Here is a 24,053-nt window from a genome sequence, read left to right as displayed (position 1 = left end):
GGCTCCAGGGCATTTCTAGGAGCTTGGAGAGGGCAAAAACGGCCTTCCCCACCACCACCACCCGGGAGCTGCTCCGGAGGCTGGAAACAGCCCATTTGCCAACTTCTGGTGGGACCGGAAGTCAGCAAACGGGCCACTGAGGGCCTCGGGAGGGTGAGGAATGCCGTTTTCACCCTCCCCAAGCTCCTAGAAAGGCTCTGGAGCCTGGGGAAGAGCAAAAAACAGGCCTTCCAGTCCCACCGGAAGTTGTCAAATGGGCCATTTCCGGCCTCCAGAGGGCCTCCAAGGGGGTGGGTAAGGCCGTTTTTGCCCTCCCCAAGCTCCTAAAAAGGCTCTGGAGCCTGGGGAGAGAGAAATGGGCCTACAGGGCCCACCGAGCCATTGCATGCCAGGAGCGGGGCGGCGAGGAGTTGCATGCATGTGTGGGAGCAGGGCACATAGAATTATGGGTGTGGGCATGCGTGTGCACATTCCCCCCCCCCCCCCGCTCCTGGCATGTGATGGCAAAAAGGTTAGCCATCACTGTCCTAACATATCTAGAAGCAACAGAGGAGGTTGGGTCAAAGAGCCAAGGAGTGAAAGCTGCTACTAAACCAACTAGTTGTGTTACTAAGTTTGCCTCTCTATTTCTATTTGAGGGGCTGCCACAGAGAGGAGGAAGGGGGTCAAGCTATTTTCCAAGGCAACCGAAGGCCAGACAAGGAAGAATGGATGGAAACTGACCAAGGAGAGATTCAACCTTGAAATAAGGAGGAATTTTTCTGACAGTGAGAACAATCCACCCGTGGAGCAGAAGTTGCCTTTGGAAGTTGTGAGAGCTTCATCCCTGGAGGCTTTCAAGAAGAGACTGGACTGTCATTCGTCAGAAATTCTGTAGAGCCTTCTGCTAGATGACCTACAAGGTCCCTTCCAACTCTGTTACTCTGTAGAACCTGTAGAATCTACATGCACCTGAGGGCAGGTCAAGAAGCAATGGATGGAAACCAATCAAGGAGAGAACCAACGTAGAAATAAGGAGGAATTTCCTGACAGTGAGAACAATTAATTGGTGGAATAGCTTAGTTCCAGAAGTTGTAGAGGTTTTCAAGAAGAGATTTGTCTGAAATGGTACAAGGGTTTCCTACCTGAGCAGGCAATTGGATAAGAAGACCTCCAAGGTCCATTGCCAACTCTCCTGTTATTCCGTTATTCCATAATCTGATTATTTCTGATCCCATCATCAACTTCCTCTAGAAACAGATGATGGTTTAGAACCCAGTCCATGAAAGAAGTAATCTCAACAGTCCATGTGACTTCATGGACACCCTACTGTCGTTTTGGCAATGGTGCTAAGCCGTTCACCATTGTGGTCTCCCCAGATATTTTCCAACTTCCTGTTCTTACAACCCCAAGGGATTTCCGTTGACGCCCCATTCCAGGCTCAAGCCCTCACCTACCTTTGGGGCCAAACAAGATCAAGGCAGGTGCCGTCTCCCGCTGAGGCAATTTACAGGGGTGTTTAAAAATACGACGCATAAATAAATATATCGGATGACATTCGCTGAACTGCAGCTGTCTGAAAACGGATCGGAAGTCAAATGAAGTATCACCCCAACCAATTAACAGATATCAAGTCATATGAGCAATACCAGCAGCCGCATAATGACAAGGTTTTTCACTCAATGTCAAGGACTTCACCTGAGCACCATTTGTAAAGGGAAGATTGGAGTTTAAATGTTTTCTCCGAGGGTAGGAAGCCCTTGGCAACCTGTGTTCCATTTCCTTGGGCTTTTTCAGCTCTTCTGCTCTGCCCTCCCTCTTGCTCTGAGTAATCCGGTAAGTAAGCTTACTTGGTTGGGAAGGAAGCTCTCTCTCCTTGGCTCAGACCAGAAGGAAAACAGCCACAGTTGATCGGTTTCTTCAAGGCCTGAGGGTTACGGGCAGTCCTTGACTTGCCACCGTCGTTTTGCCATTGAGTGCCAGGAGTGGGTGGTGGGGGAGGTTCGCACGTGCACATGCCCACACCCATAATTCTATGTGCCCCGCTCTGCGCATGTGCACACGACCACCCCCCCTTGCCCCCTGCTCCTGGCACTCTAGGAGTCTCTGGAGGCTGGGGGCAGCAAAAAACGTCACTTCCTGTCCAACTGGAAGTTGGGAAATAGGCCGTTTTGGGCCTCCGGAGGGCCTCCGAGCGGGTGGGGAAGGCTGTTTTCACCCTCCCCAGATGCATAGAAAGGATCTGGAGCCAGGTGAGAAAGAAAAACGGGCCTTCCCCACCCACCCATTCAGGCCCTCCAGAGGCAGGAAACAGCCTGTTTACCTACTTCTGGGCCCAGAAGGCCTGAAAAACAGCTGGCCGGCACGCGCATGGGCTCCAGAGCTGAACTGGCATGCCCACTGATATGGCTATGCATGCCACCTGTGGCACGCGTGCCATAGGTTTCCCATCATGGGTCTAGGATCTCTTGCTTGAGCAGGGGGTTGGACTAGACCACCTCCAAAGTCCCGTCCCGCTCTGTTATTCTGATAAATGTAAAGAATGCTGGTCGCCAGGGATCTGTCCGTTGACTTATTAAACATATCATTGTTAAACACATCTAAGCAATGGAACTCTGGGTGGCAGTTGGGTAGAAGATCAGCTGCCCATGTTCCTCTTTCTACTTCCATCCTGTCCTCCCCAACCTCTTCTTGTCTTGGTGGTATCCCTCTCCCATTGGCCAATTCATGGCAGATTTTGCAGGCTGGTGAACTGTTCTGCAAGGCCCTGGGTATGTGGGGTCAAGTTAGGTCATGGTATGAAGTGATGTCATGTTGAGTCCAGCTCAACTCTCAAGGTCTTCAGAGCTGGCTCCATGAGGTTTCCTTGGCCTGATATGGAAGAGATTGACCAGGCCTCTTTTCAGGGATGCTTTTGACTTCCTGGTCCTGGAGGATTATGATCAACCAAGGTCTAGCTTTCCAAATCAACCAAGATCAGCTAGATGTGGCTCCTTAGCTGACCCAATCTGACCTAGCAGCTGTGGACATTCACCAGTGGTGGCTCCTCCTCCTTTTAGAACATAAGGGACATCAAAAAAGGCAGGTTCCTTATGGTTCAGTTTAAGAATCTTATTTTCTGAGTGGGTGGGTGGGAATAAGTGAAGCTATTCTCAACAAATGAACTTCCCCCTCCCCTTCTTGAAGACCCTGGGTGTAGAATGTCAGTCAATGAAAATCCAGAAGCCTTTTCTTTTGTTGGTTTGTGAAGATAAATTCCTTCCTTCCATCCTTCCATCCTTCCTTCCTCTCTCATCCCTTGTCCTTCCTTTCATCTTTTCTCTCCATCCCTTCCTTCCTTCCTTCCTCCTTTTCCTTCCTTCCCTCTTCTCTCTCCCTCTTTTCCTTCTTTTCTTCCTTCCTCTCTCCCCTTCCTTCCTTCTTTCCTTTCCTTTCCTTTCCTTCCCTTCCCTTCCCTTTCCTTTCCTTTCCTTTCCTTTCCTTTCCTTTCCTTTCCTTTCCTTTCCTTCCCTTCCCTTCCCTTCCCTTCCCTTCCCTTTCCTTTCCCCTTCCCTCCCTCCCCAGCTCTCTGAAGAAGCCAAAGGGGGCAAAAAAAAGCTCCACACCTACCTTTCCTTGCCCGACCTGCCCCTCCCTTCCCATTCCTTCCTCTCTATTCCCCCCCCCCGTTTATTCCTTCTGCCACTTTTGCCTCCATCTCAATAGAGACCATAATAGGCGACCATCCCCCAGATTCAGGGGTCCCCCGTCCTCGTTCCTCCTTTCCAGCTCCCCAACATCGCTTCCTCCCTTCTTCCTCTCCCCCTAACCCTCTTCCTCTTGGCATTTGAAGCCCACCCCCCACTCCCCGGCTGCATCTTGGTTATTCTTTGGCGCTTATCATCCTCTTTTCTTTTTCCCCCTCCCCCCCTCCTCCTCCGCAAGTCAGAAAGGGGGAGAGGCGGGCGGGCGCCGGTCAGAGTCTCCCCTCTTTTCTTTTCTTTTTTTTTTTTCCTTCTGCGCGGCCCCCAAATCCGCGCCTCGGCGCCCGCTCCCTCCGCCGCTCCCGCGTGCGCGCTCCCGCCCCTGCTTGCCTGCCTGCCTGCCTGGCTCCCCACCTGTCCTTCGGGAGGAGGAGGAGGAGGAGAGAGAGGAAGGCGCGCCGGGCTTGGCTGCTGCAGCCGGCCGAGGGCGGGGGGAGCCGGGCGGGGGCCCGATCCGGCCCGCAGAGGTGGGGAGGGGGCGCGCCCAGGAGCCCGGAGCCCAGCCGGCGGGCAAGAGAGGCGGCAGCGGCAGCGGCGACGCGCTTCTTCGACCCGAGGACGGGAACGCCCGGGAGGGAGGCTGGCTCGCCGGAGCGGGCGGACGGGCGGGCGGAGGTTGGGGAGCCGCCGCCGTCGCCGTCCCCGCCGCTGATGCTGCTGCTGCTGATGCTGCCACCGCCGCTGCGCTGAACGGTGGCGGCGCCGGGTGGGACCCACCTGGCCGTTTCTGCTCCGGGCGAGGCGGGCGGCGAGAATGAGAGATGCAGGTAAGGCGTCTTCCCTCCGGATCAGGGCGGGGGAGGGGGGCTCCTGTGGGCCGCGGGGGTCCCGCTGCTGTTGGGGGAGGGGGATATCTTCCTGGCTTGCAGACCCTAGGCGGACCCCCCCTTTTTTTTTTTTTTTGCACCCCGTTCCCCTCCCGCCACCATCCCCCGACCCGGATTCCCTGCGCCTTCCCAACCCCGGATTCTTGGAGATGCTCGATTTGGGGTCTCTGGGGAGGGAGAGAGGGAGGGGGGAGAAGGCTGCTATTGCGGGAGGTGGGGGGAAGATTGGGGAGGGGGACGCCTTCCTGGCTTGCAGAACCCGGACCCGGACGGACCCCCTCCCCCCGCCCTCTCCCTCTTTTTACCCCCCCCCCCACCGTTCCCCTCCCGCCGCCGCCACCAACAACAACCCCGATCCGGATTCCCTGCGCCTTTCCCAACTCCGGATTCGGCAGCGAGGAGATGCTTGGTTTGGAATCGCCGGCGGGAGGGGGAAAGGGGGAAGGGGAGGGGGGCTTTGCAACTCTGCTCCGGCTCTCTCGGGGTGCTTGTGTGGTTTTGGGGGGGGGGGCTATCGCGCAACCCTTCTGATGCGCGCCTGCCCCCCCCCTTCTCCGCCAGCCTTCGGATGCTGGGCTCGTTTGCAGGCTTCGGGATTTATTTGGGGTGGGGGGCCGCGGGGAGGCGCATAGAGGTGGGGGGGGGTTGAAAATACCTCCTTCGGCATCCGGGCACGGTTGCCTTTCTGAGCCGGATTTCGCAGGCGGGGGAGGGGGGCGGGGGGGGGCGCTGCTCCAATCCCAGTTGGGAAGGCGATGCTTCGGAGGAGAGCTGCTAGGCTCCGGGAGGGAAGGAGGGGCATCGCGACCCCCTCCCCTCCTGGAGAGATTTGGTCCTCTACGCCTTTTGGGGGGGGAGAGGAAAGAGGTGTCGTTTCCGCCCCCCACCCGCTCCATCAGGAGCCGGTTTCGCCCCCCCACCGGAGCTGTAATGTGTCTTTTTTCGAGCTGGGTGCCTGCAGCGCGTTTGCTCCGAAGTTTGTGAGTACCGGGGATGGTTGCACGCCGGTGGGGTGGATTGTTCAGAGCGGGGACGGGTGGGGGGGTGGGGGGGAGAGAAGGGGACAATCCACCTGTGTTTTCACCCACCGTGAAGGTGATAAGGGTGTGTGCTTATTGTCTGGATCCCCTCCCCTCCTTTTCTAATCTTTGGAAGAAGCCTGCGTGTGCCAGAGGCAAGAGAAGACGCCTTTGATCTGTGTGTGTCTCAGGCAAGGGTTGGGTCCTGGGGAGGGGTATCCTTGGGGGGGGCGCAAGTGGAGAGGGGGGCTTTGTCTGGCTTCCAAGGGGGTGTCTTTGCGGCTCTGTGCCCCCCTTTCCCTCTGTTCTTACACAACCAGGGTGCCTATGTGTGTGTGTGTGCTGTATTTGTGCCACCGGCTGTCCTCCTGATCCACTTTGGCTTGCCTGATTTTCTCTCTTTCTCTTTCTCTTTCTCTCTCCCTCTCCCTCTCCCTCTCCCCCCTCCGTGTGTGTGTGTGTGTGTGTGTGTGTGTGTGTGTGTGTGTGTGAAAGAGAGAGGGAGGGAGGGAAGGAGAGAAGCTATTGGATGGAAAGACCTGAATTGTCAATGGGAGTTGGGGGTCTGGACACGTTTTTTTGGAGCACAGGGTGGGCTTTCGCTGAAAGAGACAGGGGGAGGGAGAGGGAGAGAGAGAGAAAAAAAGAGGGAGAGATCAGCTTTAAGACCAGCATTGAGGACAATTTCCAAGAGCTGAAAAGCAAATTTGGGGGTTTTCTTGGCTGTGCCCTCTTCATTTCCCACCCTTCTGCTTTGCCAGCTTATTTCCCATCACAAATATCTTCCATCCAACCTCCCCTTCTTCCTGTCTCTTTCCTCTTCCCCCCCCCCACCCAAAAAAAAAGTGGGAGACTCTTTCTTTCTTCTCCAGGTCACATTTCAAAGATGCTGCTTTTTCTTGGCAAATAGATGGAGAGTCATTGACTTTGGGGGGGGGGGACTTAAGAACTGTACCGCTTGGTCTGGATAGGATGGGCCTCCTGGAGAACACCAGGTGGGCCCCAGAAGTAGTGGGGTACCGTTTGAGAAATGAAAGGGGGGTACCTTTTTCAGTGTGGCAACCAACCTCCAGACGGTTTCCAAGCAGTTGTCTTTATGTTCCTCCTAACTACGGGAGGCTAGTGGGAAAATCAGGAGTTGAGATTTAGCCTGGGTTTCAATCAGATGCTTGACTTAAGCAATGGCACTGCTGTCCAAGATGTTGAACAAGGACCGGGGTCTTCGTGTTTACCCCCTCCCTGAATTTCTTTTTGTATGGTGAATGCCAGGGACTTCAAAGAGAGACACCTAGGTGGTGATAAGAGCTTCCGTACCTGATTCTACGCCCCCTTAACCCCACGGCAGTTCATTGATGCGCATAGTGAAACATCTCTTTGTGTGAGTGGAGCATCGAGGCATAGTGGCTTCTGCTGTTTGGGGAGCTTTAAAGCATGGAAGCAAAATTTCTGCTCTTCCTGTATGTAGCCAGGAGCTCTTTTTCAGATCCATAATGCAATAAATAGTCTTTTATGCATAATGTCCAGTCAGATAAAACTGTACAGCCCAGAGCCTCAGTGTGTCCCATTTGTAAAATGGGAGCCTATTTCTAATTGTTTCGATAGATCTAAACATTTCCGCCCCAAAGGATTATTGCCACCTTTTGTTACTGGTAATTTCTACTGATCAACTAGCCTGAAAATCTTAACAATCGATACATCGATTAGTTTGGGCTAATTACTACTCGTTAATTTCTTGCCTGTTACTCAGTTGGTGTTAGAATTTCTGACCTGTTGTGTTTAAAACACACACAGAGAGAGATGCATTCTATCACTCAGAATCACAATGTTATATTACTCCCACGTTAGCATTTGGGCATTTTGATAACATTATAAAATATAGCGCTAACTTTCTTGAAGTACTCAGAAATCCTATTTCCGGCTTCAGACATCAGGCTAAACCACAGTTAAGGAACCTTTAAGGGATAGAATAAGGAATTATGTTTTGTACTATTGGACACGGTTATTATTGACTAAGGAATTAAGTTATGAATTATGGAATACAAACCATGGTTTGTATTCCCTCTGATTTGCCATGGATTCTCAAACTGGCAACTTTTGTAAGGTTAAGATAGGAGGTCAGTTTGTCTCAGGAGCAGAGTAAGAAGAAGAAAGCTGAGAAGAAGCTTAAATCATCATCACTGGTTTGAAAATTTGGAATGTTTCCAACCCTAGTTAAGATGTCCTGCTAATAATAGTTTATAGGCTAAGTTCAAACATTTTTTTATAAGCCATAATGGAGTTTCTTTGGTTTAGCATCTGATCGCCTATGGTTTTTCCTGGAAACTGTGCTTAAATAAACCATGGTTTAGGATGATGCATGAACCGGGTTTGCTGCTTGAATTGGACCATTCAGTTCACAGGCAAACGACGAGAAGGACAGCTTTATATCCATGGAAACTGGTGCTGATATTTGTTAATCTACAAGAGGAATCTTTGAGAATGTTTCCTTCGGGCACGATTACCGTTGAAAGCCTAACTTCTCACCTAAATGCAAGATGGGTGGACTAGTGTAGCACCATTGGAAGACTTGAAGGTCCAGGTTGGTTGGCCACTTTCCTGGAGAAAATCCATCTAGCTGGTCACTAAGTATTGACACCAACTTAATAGCACACGATCAATCTAGGATGATCTAGTAGATCTCAAAAAACAACCCTAATCAAGTTACACTTGAATATTACTTGTATTTATTTTATGACAGCTTGCCCCTCTACTTCCAAACAGCTCCAAGAGTCCTCAAATAATGTATTTTTCTTGGTGGGCAGCCATCATGAAATTCCAGGTTATGATCTAGGCTGGAGAAGAAGACAAGGGAAATCTCCCTCCACATTATTGCCAAGAAAAACTATGACAACGTCATCCCCAGAAGCCAAGTTCAACTTGAAGAGTCTTTATTTCTCCCTGCCATCAAATCTTTGGATCTGATGATTTCTCCACCTAAACATTCTTTTATCTTCTCCCTGAGCCCCACTTCCCAACTGCCCTATAAATCACCCACTCAAAACTATCATGCAATTTCCTAAGTTACTAAAAACTCATGAATAGAACCTAAGATACCATAAAAGCCGGATGAAAGTCCTGGTAGAACTTGAACTCGAGCCTTTTCAGTCCCACAAGCTGAAAATATCTCCTCCGTGCTGCCCCATACAACCACATCAGTTCTCAGTGCAGGAATGGTCCTTTTTCCAACCAACATGCTCTCCAGAAGAACTCTTGATAACCATCGGTTAAGCAGTTTTAGCCATAAACAAGAGAGATTTCCAGAATTAAAAACTTCACGATAACCGGGTTAAGGATTGGGAATGAAGCAGCGATGCTCAATCCAGATAGAAGTGCTGATAGAGCAGGAAGCAAATGCCTAGAAGATTGGGCTTTTTGTTGTTGTTTTTCCCCAGGAAATGTATTCGGCTTTTTAATTAAGAAAACATTCGATGCGTCCAACAGAAGTAATGCACCGCAAGACTAAAGATGACAATGGACTGTGATCAGCCATGCTTCAGTAACTTAGCAAAAAAACTCAGCTAGTTTTTGTAAGCCACGAGAAGCTTGGTTCAGGTTTACCTTGGTTAGAGTCTTAGCTTCCCATCCAAACCCAGATTGTTGGGTTTGTTTGTGGTTCGGTATCCTAGGGAAACTCAGAAAAGGGGTGAATTTAGGGGCCAGGTGACATGAATTGTGCAAATACAACCTAGCAGCCCAGGGAAATCTTAGATGGGAAAGAGATCAGGTACATCTGGACAAACCCGGTCCAAACAGGAACTGAAGCATGAAGAACGTCAAAAAACTGTCAGGCCTGGAAGCCATCTTTTGCATTAGGCCTTCAAGCCTGCCACATCTACTACTGCGAGAAAGTGGGAGGGGGGGTTGTATGGAGCCAGGGTGATATATAGTCAAAGTAACATTCCTTTCTCAGAGAGTCAAGGACATCTTGCCCTGCACCTGGAGGGCTGGAACTGGGAGGCATCTTCAGTTGGGATGGTGCTTTGACTGGACCATGTGATGGACATGTGGGTGCAGGGGGAAGGGACTTGGACTTTCTTTTGGGTGGGGAAAACCTGGAAGTTTTCAGGTTCGGGTTTTCCCAGATGTGCCAATATGACATCTCTAATAAAAACTCAAGCCTCGGAGTTTTCTTTCGTTGGTTGGGGGTGCTACTTGGAACTCTGACCAAAACAATGGAGAAGAACAACTTGACTTTAGGCCGGTAGATGGGAGACAGTTGAGGCTGAGGGGTCCTTGCTGCTCTCTGGGCTTAGTTGTTTTCTTGCAGATGTTTCCCAACTGACCCAAACTCAGTAACATCATCAGAGTTGAGGCTAGAGACGCCCCAGATTGGTCAAGAATTCTGAAAAAAGAGCTTCTGGACCAATGAAAGTTTCTCCAGATGTTCATGTAGAGACAGGAGACAGAAAGTTACAATATGGAACTGTTCTGTTCCAAATGCCCACCAGCCATGCTTTATCCTTTCCTTTAAAAAGCAGCCCACTCCCAAACATTGATTATTCCATGATCTCCAAACATGCTCATCCTTCTTAGGCCATGTTAAGGTTCCTTGTTTCAGCTTTTTTCTTGACCTGTCCTTTTTTTTTCAAGGCTTACCTCCATCTTTTGTGTTCATTGGCACAATTCCAAACCATCTAGAGCAGTGTGTCTCAACCTTGGCCACTTGAAGGTGGATGGACTTCAACTCCCAGAATTCTCCAGCCAACGTGCATTCTGGGAGTTGAAGTCCGCCCATCTTCAAGTAGCCAAGGTTGAGAAACACTGATCTAAAAGCTGGAGAAAGTGGAATCAGACCATCTCTCCCTTTCTGTGATAGGCCCAGACTAGGGAAGCGTGAAAGTCGCTGAGAAGTGTCCCTCAGTTCTGTTGGTTCCTTTCTCTACTATAAATAACTATGTTAAGGATGGACCACAACCTACAAATTAGAGCTCTTTGATCAAGCCTTGCTGGATATGATCCAGTTGTGGTTTCAAAGATAATAGCCCCTGGTCTTGAATCATATGTCACTCTTTGAAGCATGTGGGTTTTCTTTCCAGCAGATTAAAGCTTTGCTTTGAGTATTTGGCTTCTGAAAAGAAGTCCAGATGAAGTCCAATGCTTTGGAAGAGAAGCTAAAGGAGCTTGCTTCATCCCTGCATGTAGCATATTACAGATCCATTGCCTCTAATCTGGTAGGAGCAATAGACACTATAAACCATGATTTCTGGACCATTGGCCTCATTGTCCCCAACCTACTGACATGGATGGAAGCTGTAGTCCACAATTTGTGGATGTGGTTTGATTGGTGAGGCTAATTTAAGTATCTTTAGATAAAAGGAGCGTAGGTGTTTGACGAAATCAAAGTGCCCTTGGTTTATTCTAGTGTCAAAACCAAGCACCCAATCATCATCAGTTGGATTGGGTAACATACTTCTAAGAGTCCTGGACAAAGAGTTAGAACAAACCAACCCCATCAGCTTTTATTCTTTAATAATGTTTATAAACCACACAAAAAAGATTCCAGGGAAGTGTGTCTCTGTGTGTGTGTGTGTGTGTGTGTGTGAGAGAGAGAGAGAGAGGATAGATAGATAGATGATAGATAGATAGATAGATAGATAGATAGATAGATAGATAGATAGATAGATAGATAGATAGATGTAGGTAGGTAGGTAGATATATGTAGGTAGGTAGATAAAGAGATAGGTAGGTAGGTAGGTAGGTAGGTAGGTAGGTAGGTAGGTAGGTAGATATGTAGATAGATATGTAGATAGATGGATATGTAGATAGATGATAGATAGATAGATAGATAGATAGATAGATAGATAGATAGATAGATAGATAGATGTAGGTAGGTAGGTAGATATATGTAGGTAGGTAGATAAAGAGATAGGTAGGTAGGTAGGTAGGTAGGTAGGTAGGTAGGTATGTAGATAGATATGTAGATAGATGGATATGTAGATAGATAGATGATAGATAGATAGATGATAGATAGATAGATAGATAGATAGATAGATAGATAGATAGATAGATGTAGGTAGGTAGGTAGATATATGTAGGTAGGTAGATAAAGAGATAGGTAGGTAGGTAGGTAGGTAGGTAGGTAGGTAGGTAGGTAGGTAGATATGTAGATAGATATGTAGATAGATGGATATGTAGATAGATAGATAGATAGATAGATAGATAGATAGATAGATAGATAGATAGATAGATAGATAGATAGATAGATAGATAGATAGATGTAGGTAGGTAGGTAGGTAGATATATGTAGGTGGTTGCTTCAGTTGCCTCCTGAAACAGTAATTTTGGGACAGCCATGACCTGGGTGACTGAGAATCTCTACAGGCCTTTAGCTTAGCTTCGAGAGACAAGAACGTGTAACAAGGGCCATCAATTTAAGAAAACAGCAGGATGAATCTGTGTGTGAGTGATACTCCCTACTTGATTGTGTACAAGGACCAAAACTATGCTTTTAAAAAAAATAGCTTGACTCACCACACCCTGTGCTCCATGTGCAAAGTCTCTCAGCATGGATAAAGCTTCGATGACTGCTCACACAAGAACGGTAGGAATTTTGGCTGGAGATGCTGTGACAGAAGAGAGAGAGTGAGAAAGAATTTGGGCTGATCCAACACTAACTGCCAACATGTCCATCCAGGAATCCAGAGGCGGTGGTGGGATTATCAGCGTGACTCACCCAGGGGGCAATGCTCAGTTTCAGGATGGCTTGAGAGAGAACTGGAGGAAACTTGTGGCTTGTATATGTTGTATATGTTGAGGTCTGTCATTGTTGCAGATGGGCTGGAGTTCTTGGGAAATGGTGTTTTATTGAATTTCTTAATTTTAACTTGGACTTCTGTTTTAATGGTCTGTTTGTTCTGTTTTAATCGTTGTCAGCCGCCCTGAGTCCTGTGGAGATAGGGCGGCATACAAGTCCCATTAAATAAATAAATATTTATTTATTTAATGGACCCAGATTGTGGGGGCAATAAGCTGACTTTGTATAAATATACAAAAGTATGAAGGCTATTCCTTAACGCATTGTAAGCCACCCTGAGTCTCCGGAGAAGGGAGGCATATAAATGAAAGCAAAGTCAAAAAAATAAACAAATAAATTAAATAAAATGTGATTGATTGATTGTTTGCTTGATTAACTAATAAATAATAATAAATAAATAATAAATAAATAAATAAATGTTCCTCCTCTGACCGCCCCCTCAGCAGTCCTGCAAGCTAGGGAAGCTTTTTTGAATCCTTTGTAGCAATGATATGACCATAGTTTTCCATTGTCTTCTTCTAGGATAGAGGTTGGTTGGTTGGTTGGTTGGCTTTTCCGGTTTATCTTAGCCCTGAGGATTTTCCTAAGCATTTCCCATTCAAAGAATAACCAGGTCCTGCTTAGCTTCCAAGTTCATCCTAGGCTGGCGAGCTCTGGACCTCTTTCTAACCAAAAGATAACTCTTGCCAAAAGATAAGGCAGTTGCGACTCTTTCTTCCCACATCTCTGCTTCTGTCGGTAGCCCAAAAATTGACAGCACCAACATGTCACATCTGAGAGTTGAACTATTGTAAAATAATGCCAACAATTGCAATGCATCCTATTTTGGTTGTGTGCTTTGGGGTTGTTGTTTTTTCCCCCTAACTGCTGATTTTTCAATATTTAAAGCAATTGTTTTCTAAACCTAGGGCAATCTCTTGTTTCTTTAGCAAAACCCTAGATTCGGGATCTAACATGAAATCAGGGCTTCCCCAATGGAGCCGCTTTTCTGCTGCTTGAGATCAAGATAGTTGTTTCCTCTTTTAAACAATGAACGATCTGAGGTAGATAGAGTTTCGGAGATAGTCAGCCGTAAGGAAAGGATAGTCAGCCGTATTTGAAAAAAGGCAGGGTCTCAACTCAAGGGGCTATTTTGCACAAAAGATTTCAATTGAATGCCTCTTAAATCCCAAAACCCCCAAAATTTTAACCCTTTGATTGGCTACTGTTGACCTCACCCCAGAGGTGGGTTTCAGCAGGTTCTGACCAGTTCTGGAGAACCGGTAGCGGAAAATTTGAGTAGTTTGGAAAACCGGTAGTAAAAATTCTGACTGGCCCCACCTCCATTTATTCTCTGCCTCCCGAGTCCCAGCTGATAGGGAGGAAACAGAGATTTTGCAGTATCCTTCCCCTGCCACGCCCACCAAGCCACACCCACAGAACCGGTAGTAAAAAAATTTGAAATCCACCACTGTCTCACCTTTCCTAAGAGGTCTGTAAGGGGTGTGCATAAGAGCACCAGCGTGCCTACCATCCCTGTCCTAATGTTCCCTTTAATTGTATTCATTTTATGTATTCAATTCATGCTTATACTTATATATATTATCTAATACGTACTCAACAAAATAAATAAATAAATAAATAAACAAAATAAAGATGGACATCAGAGAGAACTGTGGCTTGTTCAAAAAAATAGGAGTTGAACCTTTCACCTGTAGGAAGTTATCACCCACCCCTTTCCTAAAAGAATGAAATATGTTAGGAAATATTAAAAAGGCAGAATATTATATTTCCCTGGTTGAGAAATGGAGAAACATGTTTTAAAGACAAAGCAGCTCCCACCTTCCTGGCCCCCCTTTTGTCAATGGACCATCATCTGCAACACAATAAGACCCATCTAGCAACAGAAACTAACACAATAGGACCCATCTAGCAACAGAAACTCACCACATGGCACCTGGGAAGATTACATCAGCCAGCAAGGCTAGCTAAGACCCCCACCCCCTGGGAGTCTGACAAACAATCAGGATACACTTTTGGGGCCCCAGGAAGTTCAAAGCCAGAGAGGGCATAAAACCCGGGGACTTGCTGCATCTCGCCCTTTTTTTTCTGTTCAGGAACTCAAACCATGTGATCCTGACCACCATTAAACCATCTTTTCAAGCAGTCTCCATGTTTCCAGTGTCTTTTTTCCCAACTTAGAGCTGAACCCAGAAGGATATTTCTTCTAACACACCTGAGTAGTTATGGAAGAGAAAGAGAAGAAGCAAAGGAAACTGTGCTCAATCATCATTCAGTATGGTTTATTTGCCCTGGGAAGCCGTGGTTTCCCAGGACATCTGAATCAACCCAGGCCTGGTATAGGCACATCAAAAAATCCTGGTGGTGGCTTCTTTTTGGAGAGGGCTCATTTTCTGTTTGCCGGAGAGCTTCCTTCCTTTGTTCTTGGAGTCCTTCAACTCCAGAAGTCCACACACCTTCAAGCTGCCGTGGCTGAGAAACACGTCTGTGCTCCCCCACCCCCCACCCTTCAATCCTGGTCTCCCTGCAATGTGTCTGTAATGCAATTTCTTTCCTGGCACTCCTTGTTACTACAGCATGATACAATCTGAATGGTCAAAGAGTATATACTTCCATTTCAAGCGCATTAAATGCCTGGCTTTTAAGATTGGGCGTTCTCCACTAACCCCTGAATATTAACCTCGAAGTCGCACCTTGTAGTGTGTCAGGCTTGTACTACAACATGGAAATTGACGTATCATTACGCTTTCATTTCACTTAGAGCCGTATTACCGGGATTTGTTACCGCTCTCTCGCTCTCTCTCGTCCAGGGCTCGGATTACACCGCAGCTAGCAAAAGACTCTGGCAGCGACTTAAAAATTCACACCCTGGGACTTCTGCAAAGAGGGGCTCACATAGAGAGTGGCTGGGACTGCCCTGTTGCAGCTACCATCTTCTGACCTTCACCCCACTTCACTCTTCCACAGATGTCCCCATCTAATGGCTTATTTTCCCAATGAGTGCAACTGATCTGAGTCGTGCTGTCTTCCTAATTGCATATGGAAGCAATGCAGGGAAGGGTTGAAGGAACAGAAATTCGAAATACCGTGCGTTTTGCTTGTAGCCCAATGTTCTAAAGCTAAAGGCCAGCTAGTCTTTAGATACTTTGGAGAAGAGGTTGGCCTCCTCTTCTCTGTGATAGCCCCTCAGATATTGGAAGATTCCTATGATGTCACCCCTGGTCCTTCTTTTCGTTAAACTAGACCGGGGTCCTCAAACTTTTTAAACAGGGGGCCAATTCACGGTCCCTCAGACTGTTGGGGGGGGCAGACCGGCTGGGTGGGCGTGACAAGGTGGTCATGTGACTGGGTGGGCGTGGCCAATTTAGCAGTCCATTAAACAATACACACAAATTAAACTTTAATTTGTTATGCTCCTGAGGGTGGAAAGGTGGTTAGTGAAGGGATGTGGCTACTCCAGTTAGTAGGCTGTCCTGCTGTAAGTAGAAGTACTGTAAGAAGTAAGTACTGCAAGAAGGGGTTCGCGTTATTTTCCAAGGCACCCGAAGGCCAGACAAGGAATAATGGATGGAAACCGATCAAGGAGAGATTCAACCTAGAAATAAGGAGAAATTTTCTGACAGTGAGAACAATGAACCCATGGAATAGAAGTTGCCTTCGGAAGTGGTGGGAGCTTCATTCCTGGAGGCTTTCAAGAAGACACTGGACTGCCCTCTGTCAGAAATGGTGTAGGGTCTCCTGCTTGGGCAAGGGGTTGGACTAGATGACCTACAAGGTCCCTTCCAACTCTGTTAATTTGTAAAGTAAACAGAGGATGTGAGTTACCATTTCTTGGAGCTGCTGTGTAGACTGCAGGTTGCAAATATTCCTTCCACCAGGAGTGGGGAGGGAATGGAGATTTTGCAGTATCCTTCCCCTGCCACGCCCACCAAGCCACACCCACCAAGTCACACCATGCGCACCAAGCCACGCCCACAGAACCGGTAGTAAAAAAAAATTCGGATTTCACCACTGTCTAAGAGGGTTAAAATGATTTAAGGACCACTATTCTAAAGCATCTTTCCCCCAATTCTGTGGACCCGTGGACTGCTTGGCAAAATCTAACACCTCTGGGGACTTCACAGTGGATAAGATTGTCAAAGCAATATATGAAGGGTCACACTAGTTGAATCCCCTACTCCATCACTGCAGAGAATTAGAGAAATGACCTTGAGAGGAATAGGCAGGAGCTGTCACATAAACCACAACAACAAAAAAGAAAACTCTGACTGAAACATTACTTAACCTGAGAAACAAAATAGAATAACAGAATAGGAAGGGACCTGGGAGGCCTTCTAATCCAGCCCCCTGCCCAAGGCTGACTTCTTTATATCGTTCTCGCTGTTCAATTTCTTTTTAAAACCCTCCGGTTTTGATGCACTCACAACTTCTTCTTTTATTTTCTTTTATTTTTTTAATCTGAAGGAAATATTTATTTGGTAGTAATGTAGGAATATAATTATAAGGCATATGTTGTGGCCCGTACGCGGCTTGTGCAGCTAGTAGCTGATTCAGACAGTGAGGAGGCTGGTGTGGTGCTGCGCCAGCAGCCTGTGCAGCTGGCACTCGAGTCAGACAATGAGGAGGCTGGAGAAGATGTGGTGCCAGAGGCAGGGATTCAGCCAGGGCCTTCAGAACCTCCCTTAAGTGAAGAAGACAAAGAGGAGGAGCCTCTTCTCGATGCATGGGCGCGCAGAGCTGCCAAAAGGCAGGAGTGGCTCTTCCGGAGGAGGTCTCCTCGAGAGTAAGGCTTGGGGTTAATTGGCCACTCCCTTAGCCTATTTAAGGAGGAACGCCGACTGAAGCAATTTGCAGGGAACAACTTCGTTCACATACCTTCGTGTCTTGTCTTGCTTACCTTATCAGCTTCCTGCAAATTGCTTCTGGGCATTCTGCCAACCACAATAAGCTTTCAGTTATTATTCTTTGAATTCTTGGCGGCTGTTAATGCAGTTAATTACCAGCCGTTGTTGTAAAAGACTGGTTTTTTTAGTAAACTAAGGTTTGAACGGACTTTGTGTGTGCTGCGTTCTTTGGGGTCCGTAGCTGGGGCAGAACAGCATACAGGAAACCAAGCAATGAACAATATTCATTACACATTAAAAAAAAACACCAAGCAAACAGATTGTAACCATCGTGGCTGCTATCTTGACTATGTTTACCATAGTTTGGGACCTCTCTTTTTTTTATTTTTCCCTGTTTTCTATTTTTTATTGATTTTCTATTAAATACATTTCTAAGTGCTTTAATGAACATCGCATTGTCTGGGTATTTAATTCGCTTAACAATGCAAATGTACATCCTTCATCCCGACCCCTTTTTTTCCAACCGTTGGCAAAATAAATTCCATGTTTGATCATTATCAAGCACTCACAACTTCTGGGAAGGCAAGATGCTCCTTCGGCCTAAGGTTGGTTCTCTCCTTGATTAGCAATGGATAGAAAACAATCAAGGAGGGAATTTAGAAGATATTCAGCTGGGCTTCTCCCTAATTCTCTGTAATCGCTCTACGGTTTCGGGGAGCGATTAGGAGATATTTCTGAAGATGTCGTGAAATCATACCTTATGCTCACCTTATGTGTGCTTGCAGGCAGTTTCAGATATCCTAGCTTAGGGGTCCCCAACAACCCGCTGGGCTGGGACAACCCGGTACTGGGCCATGACCCATTCAGAACCGGGCCACGCAAACCAGAAAGGTTGGGAACCATTCATTGTCCTAGCTCAGGGGTCTGCAAGCTTAAACACTCAAAGAGCCATTTGGACCCGTTTCCTACAGAAAAGAAAACACCGGGAGCCACAAAACCTGGTTGGGCATGGCCAACTCAATGTCACTCACTTCCACTAGTCATGTGACACCCCCCAAGCCACGCCTACCCAGCCGGTCATTAGGGCAGAGAACTGGTTGTTAAAAAACACCAGGAACCACAAAACAGTTTTGACATATCTGTCTCTCCCCTCCCTCCCTCCCTCCTTCCCTCCTCCCTCTCTCTTCCTCTCTCTCTGTTATCTCTCTATGTCTCTCTCTCTCCCCCTCTCTCTGTATCTCTCTCCCTCTGCCCTGGCCACTTCTCCATCCACTGCCGTCGCCCTTACCTTCTCAGGCCAGGTGAGGAGTGACTGGGAGGGGAGGGCGAGGGGCGGGGCCAGCCAGTGGTGGGATCACCAACAGGGAACGACAGCAGAGGGCCCAAAGAGCCGCATGCAGCTCCGGAGCTGCAGGTTGCTGACTCCTGTCCTAGCTTATAGGATGTTCTCAATTGCTCAAGTTTCGTTTCTCCGTTTCAGCAAAGGTTTTCCCTTGGCTAAGAATTAAGGACCCAGAGATAGCCGTTACCGCAAGAAATAAGATTTTTTTAAAAAAGCTTTAGAACTATGCGTAGAGATCGAGGCAAACTTAAGCGTCATGGGCTACAATTTTCCCCCGACAGAAGATGCTACTAAAGCTGTACATTGCAATCTCCAAGTGGTAAGTTTGCGATTTTCAGCTTCAGAGATCATTCTTTCCTGAAAGTCTAAATTTATTTATAAACTTCCAGCTGCAGCTCTTTTTGGGTGCTTGTTCAACAAGTGCCACTTGTCACGGCTACAAAAAGAAACGTCTCTAGGAGCTCCTAGCGTTGCTCACTTCTCACTCCCAGGTGGAGAAACTCTGACGTACGCCATCTGCAGAAAATAAAGGCTGGATTTAAATCCACTAATGCCACTAGTCCTCACCTTACAAACACAACTGGAACTGGAATTTCCTTTGTTAAGCAAAGGGGTTGTTAAATGAGTGGCGCCTGATTTTACTACTTTTTTTTTTATATGGTTGTTAAACCAATCACTGCCATTGTTAAATGAATCCTGAAAGTCGTTAAGCGAATCCAGTTCCCTCTGTTGACTTTGCTTGATAAGGAAGCTGGCTGAGAAAGTTGAAAAAGCGATCAGATGATCTCGGGACGGCAATACACGCCTGTTGCCAAGCTCCTGAATTTTGATCATGGGAACGCTGTTGTTGTCATAAGTGTGAGGACTGAATAAATTTGGTCGCCAAGACAACTGGGTGTGGGGGCGGGGAAAGGGAAGAGGCGGAGGGAGAGTGAGGTTATAATGGTTTCACTCTCCAGGAGACGGGGAGATAAATAAATTATCCTGAAAAAAAGTTGTCAACTCAATTTTCTTTGGAGTTGATATTCTCCCCTTCTGTCTGTTATGGAGAAAGGGGGAGAGGAACCCAAAATAGGGGAGGAGGAAAATGCATTTTTTGAGTTGCATTTAAAGATGTTTTAATGCACCAGGAGGCAGGACAAGAAACAATGGATGGAAATTAATCAAGGAGAGAAGCAACCTAGAACTAAGGAAGAATTTCCTGACAGTGAGAACAATTAACCAGTGGAACTACTTGCCTCCAGAAGTTGTGAATGCTCCAACACTGGAAGTTTTTAAGAAGAGCCTGGACAAACATTTGTCTGAAATGGTGTAGGGTTTCCTGCCTGAGCAACAAGCTGCACTAGAAGACCTCCAAGGCAGGGGTGAAATTCAGCAGGTTCTGACAGGTTCTGGAGAACCAGTAGCGGAAATTTTGAGTAGTTCGGAGAACCAGCAAATACCACCTCTGGCTATCCCCAAAGTGGGGTGGGAATGGAGATTTTGCAATTCCTTCCCCCAGGAGTGGGGTGGGAATGGAGATTTTGCAATTCCTTCCCCCAGGAGTGGGGTGGGAATGGGGATTTTGCAGTAGCCTTCCCCTGGATGGGATGGGAATGGAGATTTTGCAGTATCCTTCCCCTGCCATGCCCACCAAGCCATGTCCACCAAGCCCACCAAGCCACGCCCACAGAACCAGTAGTAAAAAAAATTTGGATTTCACCACTGGCTCTGATGATGCTGCCTCCATCCCAAGCACCCAGTGAAGATCAATGGCTTCTCTTGAAGCCTGACTTCTCTTCCTGGTAAGAAAGACCCTGATTTGAGTTTCCTTCTCCTGCCTTCCATTCCTGAGTTGGCTCAGTCCTAACTTTGCCCTCGGCTGTCTCCAAAGTGAGCTCCAGCTCTCTAAAGACGGATGGATAGATGAACAATTGATGTGACAAGGCAGGTGAACATTAATTGCCTCCCTGACCTGCATAATTGAATAAATGCTAATAAATGCCAGGACAACCCCTGTTTTCTCTTTAGTATCCGCAAAATACATGAAGCCCTATAAATCAATGACAAGGAAGGATGGCGTTTCATTTTGAAGCAGCTTATTGGTCCACGCTGATAGCAGAGAGAAAAAAGACAGAAGGGTCATCCATCTTTCCCTTCTAATCCATATAAAGTCATATCTCTTAGCAACGCCGGGGACAACGTCTCCATTTGATTTCATTTCCTTGGCAAAGGACATTGAATTCAGATTTTGATCGCTTTCTAAATGATAACTGAATGTGAAGGCTTCATGAGACCATATCCAGTATTGGGGGGCGGGGTGGGGCAGGATAAAGGCATCCCACCTTGGATATATCGTATCTCAACCTTGATCACTCCAACGTGGGTGGACTTCAACTCCCAGGCCAGCATCTTGGACCAATATGGATATCGGTTAGCCGAGGTTCGGCCTGGAACTTCTCAAACCACATCCGAAGATGTCAAAATTGAATTTGTTAAAACATAATTCCCATTGAAGGGGACACGGTGGCTCAGTGGCTAAGACACTGAGCTTGTCGATCGAAAGGTCGGCAGCTCAGCAGTTCGAATCCCTAGTGCCGCGTAACGGGGTGAGCTCCCGTGACTTGTCCCAGCTTCTGCCAACCTAGCAGTTCGAAAGCACATAAAAAAAAATGCAAGTAGAAAAATAGGGACCACCTTTGGTGGGAAGGGAACAGCGTTCCGTGCGCCTTTGGCGTTGAGTCATGCCGGCCACATGACTACGGAGACGTCTTTGGACAGCGCTGGCTCTTCGGCTTTGAAACGGAGATGAGCACCGCCCCCTAGAGTCGGGAACAACTAGCACATGTGTGCGAGGGGAACTTTTACCTTTACCTTAATTCCCATTGACTTTTATATCTTGGGCTGGTGTGGTTGGCTGAGGAATTGTAGGAGTTGAAGTCGAGACAGCTTCAATGTCTATGGAGATTCTCAATCATCCAGGTTAGGGTTGTCCCAGAGGCACTTCTCCAAAGGGCAAGTGGAACTTTTGGTTTTTTTTCTTTGAAGAGGTTTTGCTCCTCATCCAAGAAGCTTCTTCAGTTCTGAACTGAAGGAGCTTCTTGGATGAGAAGCGAAACGTCTTCAAAGAAAAAGAAACAAAAGTTCCAGTTGCCTTTCGGAAAAGCATCTTTGAGACAACAGCTACAAGTTGCCAAACTTGAGATAAATATTGTTCTATTGCTTGGCATTATTTAGTGCACCGTTCCAGGAGTGTCGTTGTTTAAACTTGTTTCCCTTCCCTCTCCAGGAACATTCCATATTAGATGTGGAAATACCTTCTCTGCACACAAACTTCCTCTCCTGTTCCTCTCCTGTGTTTGCCCTGTTCAGCTGTTTCGTTTATTTTACTTTAAATATTTATATTCTGCTTTTCTGTTAAATCATTGTGGCTTACGGTAAGCAAACAGAACGAGAAATAGGAAGGTACAAAAGGACAAAACCGAGAAAGGAAGTTATAGAGCGAATCAATAAGAACGATCAAAGAGCAGCAGTTAAAATATTAATGATATTAGCACATTACAAATGTAACTATGTTAATGAGCAACCGTAAAGAGCTAAGGACTCCAGCAGATGTTGGTTAAGACATTCAAAGCTGCAATCTGAAATGCACAAAGGCCCTGGAATGAAACTCTTCGCGATTTCTTTTTATCTCTCTGAATAAAGCTTACTAGGTGCCGAGTTAAAAAGACACACGATCAAAAATAGAAAAACCAATGGGAGTTATTATTTTAATATATCCAATTTTGACATCTCCAGATGCGGCTTGAGAAGATTTCAGTCTGAATCTTGAATGATGTCCAACTAGAAGAGAATATAGAATATTTATAGCTCAGGACTGAGCATTGGTGGGCGTCCTTGGTGCTCTCTGAGCTTGGCTGTTTTCATGCAGACGTTTTATGGCCCAGCTAGGGAGCGTCATCAGTGCTAAAAGGAAATGGGGTTTAGGGAGAGGAGGAGGAGGAGGAGGAGGAGGAGGGGAACTGTGGGGTCTTGGTACTCTCTGAGCTTGGTTGTTTTCTTGCAGATTTTTCATTATCAAATTGGGGAACATCACCAGTGCTAGAAAAGGAGCAAATCCCACTCCCTTCTAGCACTGATGATGTTACCTAGTTTGGTAACGAAACATCTGCAAGAAAACCACCAAGCTCAGAGAGCCCCAAGGACCCCATCACCGATGTTCATGTTGGTCTGACTTCTTGCAAGACTGCTCCATGCATTTCTTGGCGTTCCTTTCCAGGCAAGTTGCTAATCGTGGAAAAAGAGGCAAATTCAAGTTGTCCACTGTTGTGTTTGTGCGTGCCACGGGATGGAGTTCTAGATGGTGATCATCACTCTTTTTAGATGTTCAGCAACTGAAGATACAGAGGATAATGGAGACCTTCATGATCCCGTTTCTTGCCTATGGAGGTTCTCAGTTATGTAGGTCATGGTTGCCCCTGGATCTTTTGTTGTTAGTTGCGAAGTCATGTCCAACTCATCGCAACCCCATGGACAATGTTCCTCCAGGCCTTCCTGTCCTCTACCATCCTCCAGAGTCCATTTAAGCTCCCGCCGACTGCTTCAGTGACTCCATCCAGCCACCTCGTTCTCTGCCGTCCCCTTCTTCTTTTGCCCTCAATCTTTCCCAGCATTAGGCTCTTCTCCAGTGAGTCCGTCCTTCTCATTAGGTGGCCAAAGTATTTGAGTTTCATCTTCAAGATCTGGCCTTCTAAAGAGCAGTCAGGGTTGACCTCCTCTAGGACTGACCGGTTGGATCGCCTTGCAGTCCAAGGGACTCGCAGGAGTCTCCTCCAGCACCAGAGTTCAAAGGCCTCCATTCTTTGGCACTCAGCCTTCCTTATGGTTCAACTTTTACAGCCATACATTGCAACTGGGAAAACCATAGTCTTGACTATACGCACTTTTGTTGGCAGGGTGATGTCTCTGCTTTTTAGTATATTATCTAGATTTGGCATAGCTTTCCTCCCCAGGAGCAAGCTTCTTTTAATTTCCTGGCTGCAGTCCCCACCTGCGGTGATCTTGGAGCCCAGGAAAATAAATTCTGTCACTACCTCCATTTCTTCCCCATCTATTTGCCAGGAATTGAGGGGGCCGGATGCCATGATCTTAGTTTTCTTAATGTTGAGTTTCAAGCCAACTTTTGCACTCTCCTCCTTCACCCGCATCAAGAGGCTCTTTAGTTCCTCTTCACTTTCTGCCATTACAGTGGTATCATCTGCATCTCTGAGGTTGTGGATATTCCTGGATCTGCTAAAAGTCAACCCCATTCAGTTGACCAGGAACCCCGTGCCAGATTCAGGACCATCCCGCCATCTGAAAATCCAAGGAATGGCCATGCCTTGATTGATTTGATAAATCAAAAGTGGGGGGGGGAGATTAAAACAAATGCTTCTCCAAAGCCATAAGAGCAGGGGTGAAATCCAGCAGGTTCTGACAGGTTCTGGAGAACCGGCAGCGGAAATTTTGAATAGTTCGAGAATTGGCA

At 47.1% G+C, this 24,053-nt stretch overlaps 1 protein-coding gene across 2 annotated transcripts in view; it reads left to right on the top strand.

Annotated features, from left to right (window-relative positions):
- LINGO1 (leucine rich repeat and Ig domain containing 1) overlaps positions 1-24,053 on the top strand; it is an 87,044-nt gene that overhangs the window by 35,978 nt on the left and 27,013 nt on the right. Inside the window, exon 1 of one of the 2 annotated variants that reach the window (XM_070953458.1) lies at positions 1,808-1,815. The exons of the other annotated variant lie outside the window; for it this stretch is intronic. The gene's annotated coding sequence lies outside the window, so the exon portion shown is untranslated. Of the gene's footprint in view, positions 1-1,807; positions 1,816-24,053 lie in introns of those variants that run through there. 2 annotated transcript variants of the gene reach the window in all.

The sequence above is a fragment of the Pituophis catenifer genome, unplaced genomic scaffold (genome assembly GCF_029215685.1).
Source record: "Pituophis catenifer annectens isolate HBS135680 unplaced genomic scaffold, rPitCat1.0.hap2 SCAF_14, whole genome shotgun sequence".
Taxonomy (NCBI): Eukaryota; Metazoa; Chordata; class Lepidosauria; order Squamata; family Colubridae; genus Pituophis; species Pituophis catenifer.
The sequence above is the reverse complement of the archived record's forward strand: the minus strand, read 5'-3'. Positions and strand labels throughout refer to the sequence as shown.